Source organism: Panthera onca, chromosome B4 (genome assembly GCF_046562875.1).
Source record: "Panthera onca isolate mPanOnc1 chromosome B4, mPanOnc1 haplotype 2, whole genome shotgun sequence".
Classification (NCBI taxonomy): Eukaryota; Metazoa; Chordata; class Mammalia; order Carnivora; family Felidae; genus Panthera; species Panthera onca.
In genome coordinates this window covers 13549610-13560647 of record NC_138345.1, presented here as the reverse complement: position 1 = coordinate 13560647, position 11038 = coordinate 13549610, and the positions used below count along the sequence as shown (strand labels likewise).

The 11038-nt window shown below is 42.3% G+C and overlaps 1 long non-coding RNA gene across 1 annotated transcript in view; it reads right to left on the bottom strand.

Moving 5' to 3' along the window:
* Nucleotides 1–3268: 3268 nt before the first annotated feature.
* The window catches only part of LOC132695076 (uncharacterized), a 61452-nt gene continuing 53682 nt past the window's right edge, over nucleotides 3269–11038 (bottom strand). The window contains exon 5 of the long non-coding RNA XR_009617681.1: nucleotides 3269–3520. This is a non-coding gene — a long non-coding RNA (uncharacterized LOC132695076). The remainder of the gene's footprint in view (nucleotides 3521–11038) is intronic.

Genomic DNA, 11038 nt, shown 5'->3' with positions numbered 1-11038 from the left:
TCTTCAACCGCCAATCTCAATCAGTTGGGTTTTTGACAGAGCTGAATATAACAACAACAACAACAACAACAACAACAACAACAACAAAACAAATGACAATAAATGCACAAGAGTTGATTCTCTTATGTGGAAGTCCAGAGATAGCTGGTCTAAGTAAACACGGCAGTGCCACGAACTTATTAGGGATTTAGTTCTTACCTTTTTGCTTTACATCAGAGGGGCATGTTCCATCCTTAACCCATGGTCTAAGTTGGCTCTGGAGCTCCTTTTTCCAGAAGGGAGAAGGCTGCAAAGAACTGCCTTTAAGCTGAGCCAGACTTTTGAGGGCAGCCTTCAGCCCTTCCCTTCCTCTCACCCCTTCCCCACCCGAAGGTCCACTTCCATTCAGCACTTTGCTTATAGGTGATTGATCAGAACTTAAGCACTTGCCAAACCTAGCTGCAAGGGAGTTTGGGAAATAACATCCTTTGGTTGGGTTCATGGCTGCCCAAGTAAAATCAGGATTCTTTTTTCACTGAGGAAGAAGAAATAGTTTGTGGCCACAAGCCATCTCTGCCACACAGCATAAATATTTTGTTCCCATGAATGTTGGTTGTAATTCCCGGTTATTAGACCCTGAATAACTCTTCCTCCTTACTATTTGCTTCTTTTGTAAATGTAGGCAATTATGTCTTTCTTTCTCTTTCTGGTTTGACAAGAAGCAACTACTGTTTTTCTATTGTATTTTCACTTTATTTTTTTAAAACATTTTTTGTTAAAGTTTATTTATTTTGAAAGAGACAGCGCATGAGCAGGGGAGGGGCAGAGAGGGAAAGAGAGTCCCCAGCAGGTTCCGCGTTGTAAGTGCAGAGCCTGATGGGGGGCTCAAACCCATGACACTTTGAGATCATGACCTGAACTGAAACCAAGAGTCATATGCTCAGCTGACTGAGCCACCCTGGTGCCCCTATTTTCATTTTAAATTGCTTCCTCTCTCATTGTGTGTGTATACATGTGCAATTTTTGTTGTTTTTAGCTATAATCGATAAACACACAAGACTTTTTTCTTTTGTTTTTGAGAGAGAGAGGGTGCGAGTGAGGGGCAGAGAGAGAGAGAGAGAGGGAGACAGAAGCGGGGCTCACTTAGATTGGGGCATGAGTTCTTCCATGTGGGACTCGAACTCAGGAAGCATGAGATCACAACCTGAGCTGAAGTCAGATGCTTAAAGACTGAGCCACCCAGGCGTGCCCCCCCCCCCCTCCAAAATCTACAAATCGGGCATTCTGACAAAAGTGACAAAACTCTGGACTAAAAATGTTCATTTAAACAGCAGCAGTCTGGGGCAGACATTATTCCTGATCTATTCTGGATTTCAAAATGTCCAAGCAGATGACCCTTTAATTTGATGGCTAAATACACATGGGAGATGAGATCTAACATTTATAAGGTGTAGTTTCTTGAGTACGGATATTTGTCATCCACATTCCACTGAAGAGTGTTAAATTTAGAACAAATTAGATTGGTGTACAGGATAAGACAATATTTGATTATCAGATCCTTAAAAAACAGCAGAGCCTGCTGTGATCCAGAAGCTCCATCTACGGGTTTGAGCAGCTCTTTGGAAGTGTCTTTTCTAAGCAGACGGCTCAGTTTGTTATCTTCCAGACTCATCCAGAAGAAGTGACTGTCAAGTGCCTATCCTTTCACAGGGTATTTGAAATAAAACAGTGCCACCAAACATGAAACGGAACAGGGGGATTAGCAGCATATACTGCGTTTTGGGGTTGTTTTCGGTATGCTTTTCACTGATAAAAATTTTCAGAATTTGGCATTGTGCAGGCACGCTTGGTGCTGAGTTTCTAAAGCTCACCAGGATTTGAATGAAAGCTGTAACGTGTGAGACAGAAAAACTAAAAATTAAACTGTGAGAATTGACAGAGGTAAGGTTGTTACTTGCCACTGAGGTGGATCAGTTTTAGGGCAGTGTTTTTTGTTTTTTTTTTTTGTTTTTTTAAAATTTTTAAATGTTATTTAAATCCAAGTTAGTTAATTTATAGTGCCATAATGATTTCAGGAGTAGAACCTAGTGATTCATCACCTACCTATAAAACCCAGTGCTCATCCCAACAACATGCCCTCCTCTTAATCCCCGTCACCCATTTAGCCCATGCCCACCCGCCTCCCCTCCAGCAACCCTCAGTTTGTTCTCCGGATTTAAGAGTCTCTAATGGTTTGCCTCCCTCTCTCCTTATCTTACGTTTCCTTCTTCAGGGCACTATTTTTTTTTTTTTTTTTTTAAAGCTTCTCAGGTAAGATTTCCCTGTGAGGCTGTCATAGTTACTTTACAGATAATTCTGGCAGTTCCCTCCCAGCCGGGGTGGTGTGGGACACTCACCCTGTGTAGAGGGGCTCTTCCTCAAGTTGACCTTGCAAGCTACCATACCTGGGAACATAGAGCTGCTTATTAAGATACTGTGCATTAGTTGGTTATACGTGTGAGACATAGATTGATCTGCATTTAGAACAAAAGAAGGAAAAAAAAAGAACACATAAAGACGTATCAATACAGGTCCTCAATCCATTACCGAAATACTTGGAGCTAGGTGTTCTTGGAATCCACCATTTGTCAGATTTTGGAAAGACAGGATGGGGCATATGCTAATTATTTCATAATCACCTAGGGGCTTGGGGCAGCACCCACAAAACCCTCTCATAGACCCAGGTCGGGCTTTGTCATCTGAAGGAGATGAATCAGGTGCTGCTCGTCAAATGAGGTACGAAAAAGTACCTTTTATTTTCACAGCCTTTTGGATTTCTGGATCTTGGATGAGAGATTGTGGCACAGTAATTCTGTGGTGACTCCAATCTAGGTGTTATCAACCATTAATTAAGACTTTGGGTCTTCTCTGATAAAACCTCTACCTCCCATAGACTAGTCTCTCTTGGATAGAACTTCTTTCTCCTAGGAAGGAGTTGAAAAGCACCTGAGAGCCTCACAAAATTAGGACTCCAGGTGCTTTGCTTCCTTTTTCTTTTTCTTTTTTTGTAGCGATAGAGACAGCACAAGCTGGGGAGGGGCAGAGAGAGGGAGACACAGAATCAGAAGCAGGCTCCAGGATCTGAGCTGTCAGCACAGAGCCCGATGCGGGGCTCGAACTCACAGACCGCAAGATCATGACTGACTGAGCCACGCAGGTGCCCCAAGCCTTGCTTCCTTCTTTTGGCCACACGCCTTTCTGGACCATGGCACAGGGTCAGCATTAAATAGCCATCGAGGAAATTCGCTCACCGTGTTGTCCTTCCAAACAGGTGGGTCAGCTGTGGTTTCTCCTCCTCAGGTTGCGATAGCCAGGAAGCCGAAAGAAGCCGCTCCTCCTTTCTGCAGCCCCCACCCTCAAGACCTCTCTCTCCTCAGACGGCAAGTCTGTTCACACTTTGCACGCCACTGGCCGCGATCCTCTGTGGCGGCAGTGTTTACAACTGGGTGCAGAGACGTTGTTTACAGGGCTCTTGCCTTTTTCCTTCTGAATTTTTTAAAACCTGTTTTGGAAAGAACAGATCAAGTGTTGGCGCCTTAGTGACGGAGCAGCTATAAATACATTGCGAGGGATCCGGGGCTGTGCGGTTTCTAGCAGGTGGTAAGCTTGCTCACCTGCCGGATATTAGCAAAGAATGTCTATCCCAGGAATTCAGCTGTTGCTAAGTCTTTTCTGAGCCTTTGACTCAGTCTCAGTCGTTTCTGAGTCTTCCACTGCCAGCCATATATTTCCTTCTCCTGTATCTCTATTCTTCCTCAATCCTAAATTCATAAATTCCTTGTTTCTTCCAGAAAGGACTCTGGAGTTGTCTCCTTTCCAGGTTATAGGTATAAATATTTGCCTCCCCAATATCTATGTATTTGACCTCGGCCTGTAAGTGCTCAAAAGCCTGGTTCAGACCCAAACTTTGCAAATGAGTTTTGCAGTCTCCTTTGCTTTCTCTAATACAATTTGTTGGTGGTTCCTAAAAATTGCATTCTACTGAGAAATCTTTATTTTTATTTTTTAGAGAGAGAGAGTGAGAGAGCGAGTGTACAAGTGGGGGAGGCACTTGTGAGGGACAGAGAATCTCAAGCAGGCTTCATGCCCAGCACGGAGTCTGACATGGGGCTCAATCCCACAACTGTGAGATCATGACCTGAGCTGAAGTCAAGAGTAGGAAGCTTAACTGACTGAGCCACCCAGGTGCCCCTGAAAATTCTTATTACTGTAATAGTATCTTGACTATAAAAACATAGAAGTAGAAATAGTAAGAAGGAAAGAGCACCAGATTGGAATTTGATTCCTGGATTCGCCTAGGGCTAGTTGTACTGAGAAGAGTAATTCACCTTGTCTGGCCCTCGTGGTTTTTGTTTTGTTTTGTTTTTTGTGTTTTTTTTTTTTAATCTTAGGTTGTAGCTAATAATGTCTATCTACCTAAGTGGGCTACTGTGAGGATTAAATGGAAAAATATAAGTAAAATATGTAACAGAGTGCCCAGTTCAGGGTAGATATCCCAGTAGATATTAGTTGAGTCTGAATGGCACTTTTCTTCTAAAGATTTCATGTCACAGAGTTCTAAATGGAGGCACCATGTGCACTGGGCCATTTTACTGATGAGGAAGTAAAAGCAAAGGGGACACTTAATGACTTGCTCACCATGGCCAGGAAACGAATTCGGGTCACTTGACTTCTGGATTGGATGTAACTTCTAGGCTGAGAAATGCAGGGTGAGAGAGTTTGATGATTTAGAAACTAGGACTTTAAAGTGATCTTTGAAAAGCAGGCACATTCACATGACACACTTCTGGGTTTGAAGATGTTGCAAGGAATCGTCAAATAGAAATGACTGGAAGTGATTGGACTTCAATCAGTCATGGCCATAATGTGTTCTGGAATGGCACCTGTGATCAGTAGTGAGCTATCTCTTCTGTGTGGGGTGACTCGATGTTTCTGAAGCATCCTGTAATTCTGTACACCTCCATGATGCTATTGCTTCATGTGAAATGCAGAAGAATTTAGGCCAACTGTCTTGTCAGACAACAAAAAGCCAGATGAATACGTTCCTGGATCTTTTTATTATGGCCGCATGGACCAGTTGTCTGGAAACGCCTGAGAAATTTACTCGTCAGCATGTCTCTGGAATGCCTATTAACACTCTTGAAACCCAGCCATCTCAGATGAAGCACCTTTGAGTTGTGCTTTCTTTGAACTAGTTTGACTATTAGTAATTGTCCTGTCTTCCCTTTTCTATTAGACAAAAAAATAATATACTATAATGTGATATTTTATTGTTCCGTTTTGAAGAGTTGCTTCTCACTTGTTTCAACTGTTCAAAAATGTAGGGTTGATTTCTTGTTTTCTTAGTAGTATCAATTATTTTCATCTAACCTATGCTTATTGGAACAGACTCTATATTACCCTCTTCTGGAGGTAGGGGGAAATAGGTAATATAGTGCTTGGGAAAATCAGTGAGTATCTATGAATGTGCTTTGGTTAAAAAGCCTACCTGTGCCTTAATTTTCAGCCTAAAACTTCATGAGTCAATACTATAGTTAACAGACAAGGACACTTAAGTGCTTTTACTAATCAGTGCAGTTAACATGAATCAAATTTTTACCCCAGCTGTAAGAATGATGATGAATTGAAAATTTAATATTTTTAAAGTAACCATCATGTGTGGCTTAAGTGGAAGGATGACTGTGGCAGTGACGCTTATAGACTTTTCACTCCTAAGAACTTGAGTCTTCGATGACAGTGTCCCTTCTTAGGAAATGGAAGCAAGCAGGAAGGACTCCTAGGATACCCTTTCTCTTAGCTTCACTAGCCCCATTGAACAAAATCAAAAGCCTCACAAAAATAACCACACGGAAGCTTACTTTCTGTTTGTGCACAGAGATCCTACCTTGTATTTCCAGCAATTCCCCAGTGTTTTGGGGGTCAGTTTTGCAAGAGAAATGTCCAAGGCTCTGAATCCTCATCCTGGGCCAAGCTCTCTGCTTCTGTTGTAGTTAATGTTCCCCCCAGGATGTTGGCAGGGTGGTGGTGGTTTGGATATGTCTGACCCAACCCTATCTTGCTTTGAGAAGCTTACATTCTTTCAGGGATGCCCCCCCCCCCCACTTCCCTCTTCTAATTAGGGAATAATGACATGTATGCAGAAACTGCCATCCCCAACAAGTGTATCAAGAGAGAATCATTCTTTAGTGACAAATAAATACAGCAGACAAAATGGTTTCCTCTGATTCTGTTTTTTTTTTTTTTTTTCTTCCTGATTACCAATACGTCTGAATAATTTCACATGTGCAGGCGTTCTGGAAAATGCTTATAGCTGTAGGATAAGGGAAGAAATTGCAACACCCATTCCTAAGAAGACTGACAAAGAGGCCTCCTAAATCAAAGTAAAATCAAAACACTTGCTTTTTTTTTCCAAAAAAATTTTTTTAACGTTTATTTATTTTTGAGACAGAGACAGAGCATGAACTGGGGAGGAGCAGAGAGAGAGGGAGACACAGAATCGGAAGCAGGCTCCAGGCTCTGAGCTGTCAGCACACAGCCCGATGCGGGGCTTGAACTCACAGACCGTGAGATCATGACCTGAGCCGAAGTCAGACGCCCAACCGACCAAGCCACCCAGGCACCCCAAAACACTTGCTTTTAAAAGAAAGAAGTAAGATGAGGGAGACCCCTTGAAAATTTTCCAGATGCACTGCTAGAGAGTGGGCGTATGGGAAATTCAGGCCCCACTGAAGGGTCTTAGTGATTTGTCCATTGGCACTAACCTTGCCTTGAATTTATCATTACTTTTGAATACTTGCATGACAAGTCTGAGGCTTTTTTTTTCCTTCTGTGACATGCAGTAGTTCACATGTTGATTTTAAACATGTGATCTTATTTGGTAGTAAAAGTGTAAAAAGGAAATAAATGTTTTAAAGGATACTAGGTAGCGACTTGAATATCTGCCGATGGGGAATTGGCTTAAAAATGATGGACGAGGGGCGCCTGGGTGGCTCAGTCGGTTGAGTGTCCGACTTCAGCTCAGGTCACGATCTCGCGATCTCGCGGTCCGTGAGTTCGAGCCCGCGTCGGGCTCTGGGCTGATGGCTCAGAGCCTGGAGCCTCCTTCCGATGCTGTGTCTCCCTCTCTCTCTGCTCCTCCCCCGTTCATGCTCTGTCTCTCTATCTCAAAAATAAATAAACGTTAAAAAAAATTAAAAAAAAATGATGGACGAGCGATATAAAGCAATTCTATGCAATAATTTAAAAAAAGACTGAGGTAGATTTATCTACACTGATATGGAAAGATTGCTAACATATATTTCTAAGTAAAAAAAGCAAGTTGCATTTGTTCAATACAATCCTATTTTTAAAAACATCAATAAAGCCCCTATGTATGTACATAAACATAGAAAATTGTCTCAAATAATAACTCTCTAGAGCTTTCTCTGTGTCTGTGTCTGTCTTGGTCTGTCTCTTTCTTCTTTACATGTATTATTTATTTCCTTTGCTAAACTCGAAGTTGGTGTTGAATTTTATCATACACTTTTTTGGGGAAATTTTACTTTAATTTTTTTTAATGTTTTATTAATTTTTGAGACAGAGAGAGACAGAGCATGAGCAGGGGAGGGGCAGAGAGAGAGGGAGACACAGAATCCAAAGCAGACCTCAGGCTCTGAGCTGTCAGCACAGAGCCTGACGCGGGGCTCGAACTCACAAACCGCCGAGATCATGATCTGAGCGGAAGTCGGACGCTGAACCAACCGAGCCACCCAGACACCCTGGGAACTTTTACTTTAAAATAGTTTTAAACCTAGAAAAAAATTCAATTTCAAGAATAGACTACAGAAGCGCTATATATCCTTCCCCAGATTCACCAACTGCTGATACTCCACCATATTTTTCATCTCTCCAGTTTCATCTCAACCATTTGAAATTAAGTTGCAAATGGCACAGTGCTCCATTACCTCTAAATGCTTCAATGTGTATGTCCTTAAAACAAGAACATTCCCTACATAGCCACAGGACACCTATCAAAATCAGGAAATGGACACTGATACTGTACTATCTTCTAATTCACAAATCCCTGCTGAAATTTCCCCGATTGTACCAGTGATGTCCTTTAGAGTTCCAGAATCATGCCCTGCATGTAGTTAGCGTGTCTCTTCAGTTGTCTTCAATCTGGAACAAGCTATTCAGTCTTATGTTTTGTGACTTTGACAGTTTTGAAGGGTCCCAGTCCGTTACTCTGAAGAATATCCTTCAATTTGGACATTGTTTTGTCATGATTAGGTTCAAATGTAACTCGAGAGTACCACAGAAATGACTGTGTGTTCTTCTCAGTGCACATTATCAGCAGGTATGTGATGTTGATTTAACCTATTACTGGTGACACTGACTTTTGTCATTTGGTTAAGATGGTGTCTGTCAGGTTTCTCCATAGTAAAGTTGATTAATGAGTACTTTGTGATGGGGTATTAATAAGTATTGTTAAGTATTCATTAAGATGTTAATACGTATTTTGTGGGGAGATACCTCAAGACTGTATAAATAGCTGGTTCCTCATTACACCTTTCTCCATTATTTGTGGCATCCACAGATGCTTACGCCTGCCCAAATTATTATTAATATTATGGGTAAGTAATTATATAATGGTACCATTTCTTCTACACATATTAGTTGGCATAAGGTAGAGCTTCCTCTTGCTTGTTTATATCAGCATGGATCCATGGATTCCTCTTTTATTAAATGAGTTAGAATCCATTACTAGTATTATTTACTGTGATGCTCAAGCTGACCCAGATTTGGCCAATGAGTGCCTTTACAAACTCCTGTGACTTTTGATAGTTACATGATTCTTGGAGAACTTCCTCATTTCTGCAATAAGAGATTTCGGGCTCATCTGATGCTTTAGCCATGTCTGACAGGAGCCCTAGTTCTTTTTAGTTGAGAAGGGTATTTAGAAATCAGGATTTAGGCATTAAAAGTGCTCAGTGCTACCAGACTGTCTTCGAATCTGGGTCCTCTCAGTGGGTAGAGGTACACACACACACACACACACACACACACACGCACACACATTATCTATATCTGTAGCAATATCTTTTAGAAACCCTATGTTCATGCCAATGACCCTAATTACAATCCAATATCACATGGGTCTTGCCTTTTCCATATTTGTACCTCCCTTCTTCAATGGTGAGAAGACTGACTTCCATTATCCTCAATGTATTTGATTAATTCTTTTGGATGTGACCAATCTCCCATTCATGCTATCTTCTTATCTCTAGTGCTTCTGACTCACATTGGCCAGTGCAGGTCAAGAACAAAGAGATTCCCCCCAGCTCTGGTGGTATGCCAGCTGAGAATTCCACACCTGTATTGTTTTGAATGAATCTTGACTATTTAATTGAGGGACTATAACCTAATGGTTAAGTGCGAGGTCTCTATAGTCAGAATGTCAGGTCTACATAGTAGCTATGCCACTTGGTAGCTGTGCCATCCTGGGCACACTAGTTAACCTCTTCTGGTCTCTAAGATTCCTCTTTTCAAAGGGAGGCCATAAGCAGGAGAAAGCAAGCCACACTGTACTTCTTGACCAATGGGTATAGATCCTGAGTCTCAGAATAAAGGAAGCTGCCTTTTCTGATCAAGTAGCCATTGATTAAACAATGAGCAGCAACCTTCAGCAGGTCACAGGGGGTGGGGTGGAGAGTGTGAGATGGCTTCAGGGCAGGGGGTGGCTGTATTAGCCATCAAAAACAGGGCTTGCCTGTGACATCAGCTCACTTGGCATAAGTATAACCCAGTGCAGAATGATGAAGTTTGGGGCCTCATTTTCTTTATCTGCAAACTGAAGATGGTGACGTGGGTTTTCCCAGCTTAGAGAATTGTTGTGTGACGGTCAACTGAGCTAATGTTCTCCAGTGTGTGAAGTGGGAGACATTTAGAGAACATTTCCCACCACCTACCCCCCCCCTTTTAAGAGTAACATATATTCACTGTAGAACATTTAGAAAACTGATACAAGCAAAAATAAAGTAACAGCTATCACTGATAATCCCATCAGGCAAAGATAACAACTGTTTACATTTGTGGATAGGTGCCCCCAGTCTTGTTTCTAGATACATCGAGTATAAGTCACTAACTGGAGTTCTCCTTTTCTTCTCTTCTCCCTATGCGAGGTGAGAACCAGATTCTCTCCAGGTACCACTGCCTAATTTTCTTGAGCCTCTTGTTGGCTGGACCCAGCAGTACAATGCTCCATAAAGCAGTCGACACGCAGGCCAGGGTCCATGCGTGCCCCCAGTGGAGAATACATCGTGTGCTCCTCCTGGTGGGCACTTTTGTCTACAGCAGCAACCTCAGATAAAGCTCTCCTTCCTTCCCAGGTGCAGAAGGCCAGGGAACAGGTTCCCTCTCTCTTTGATCATAACGGCTTGTCTACTGCGGAAGCTGTCTGCATCCAGCTTCCAGAGGAAACAGCAGGGCAAGCATTTTCTATTCAAGTTCTATTCCTTTGTGGCTCTCTGGGCTGAGGTGTTTGCAAGAGCAAGTGTGGCTCTAGAATAGATTCAGAGGATGTGGGGGGTTGTCTCGCTAGGAGATGTGGACACACTGACTCATAGCCTTCCCATCCCTCCTGCCCTTCCTTTGATGTTGGTGTCAGCTTATCTGGCTGATCCACTGACCATATGCTTGGCCATTTGGTAAATATTTTCTCAAACATTCCATAACACTATGTTTGTGCTTAGGGAGAAACGGGAGGAAGAAGAATTTGTAAAAGTTAGCTTTTTTTTTCCCCTCCGAATTTTTAACCACATAACCAATGAAAGGATACTAGTCTGAGTTCACGTTGGCTCTATGGAACTTTGGAGTACTTCCTCCAAGGACTCACTGATCTTCCATCAGTTATGTCCAGCAAAACTCACCAGTCTGGGCACTCTTCTGGCACGTCCATCTTGATATTTTCAGTCATTCAATACACATACTAATACGTGCTATGTGTTTGGCCCAAAATTGGTTCCTCACTATCTATTAGTGC